Genomic DNA, 1,272 nt, shown 5'->3' on the forward strand with positions numbered 1-1,272 from the left:
GCACGGCGCCAAACACGCATACGACCATCATTGGCACCAAGGCAGAAGCGACTCTCATCGCTGAAGACGACACGTCTCCATTCGTCCCTCCATTCACGCCTGTCGCGACACCACTGGAGGCGGGCTGCACGATGTTGGGGCGTGAGCGGAAGATGGCCTAACGGTGTGCGGGACCGTAGCCCAGCTTCATGGAGACGATTGCGAATGGTCCTCGCCGATACCCCAGGAGCAACAGTGTCCCTAATTTGCTGGGAAGTGGCGGTGCGGTCCCCTACGGCACTGCGTAGGATCCTACGGTCTTGGCGTGCATCCGTGCGTCGCTGCGGTCCGGTCCCAGGTCGACGGGCACGTGCACCTTCCGCCGACCACTGGCGACAACATCGATGTACTGTGAAGACCTCACGTCCCACGTGTTGAGCAATTCGGCGGTACGTCCACCCGGCCTCCCGCATGCCCACTATACGTCCTCGCTCAAAGTCCGTCAACTGCACAAACGGTTCACGTCCACGCTGTCGCGGCATGCTGCCAGTGTTAAAGACTGCGATGGAGCTCCGTATGCCACGTCAAACTGGCTGACACTGACGGCGGCGGTGCACAAATGCTGCGCAGCTAGCGCCATTCGATGGCCAACGCCGCGGTTCCTGGTGTGTCCGCTGTGCCGTGCGTGTGATCATTGCTTGTACAGCCCTCTCGCAGTGTCCGGAGCAAGTATGGTGGGTCTGACACACCGGTGTCAATGTGTTCTTTTTTCCATTTCCAGGAGTGTAGAAGATACAAATTGCTTACAAAAAGCATTAATACAGACCTTACGTGTATTAGGCAACGGCCTTGCCGCAGTGGATACACCGGTTCCCGTGAGATCACCGAAGTTAAGCGCTGTCGGGAGTGGCCGACACTTGAATGGGTGACCATCCAGGCCGCCATGGGCTGTTGCCATTTTTCGGGGTGCACTTAGTTTCGTGATGCCAATTGGGGAGCTACTCGACCGAATAGTAGCGGCTCCAGTCATAGAAAACCATCATAACGACCGGGAGAGAGGTCTGCTGACCACACGACCCTCCTACCACATCGTCAACTGAGGATGACACGGCGGTCGGATGGTACTGATGGGCCACTTGTGGCCTGAAGACGGAGTGCTTTATGTGTATTACATGGCAGGTTACACGAACACTTCCTTCTTCCAACCACAGCACTGCATTACATATATTAAAAAATGTTAATAAGGTACTAACTTTATCACAAAACCACAAACGTGTTTATATACTATATAAT

The sequence above is a fragment of the Schistocerca piceifrons genome, chromosome 1, assembly GCF_021461385.2.
Source record: "Schistocerca piceifrons isolate TAMUIC-IGC-003096 chromosome 1, iqSchPice1.1, whole genome shotgun sequence".
Taxonomy (NCBI): domain Eukaryota; kingdom Metazoa; phylum Arthropoda; class Insecta; order Orthoptera; family Acrididae; genus Schistocerca; species Schistocerca piceifrons.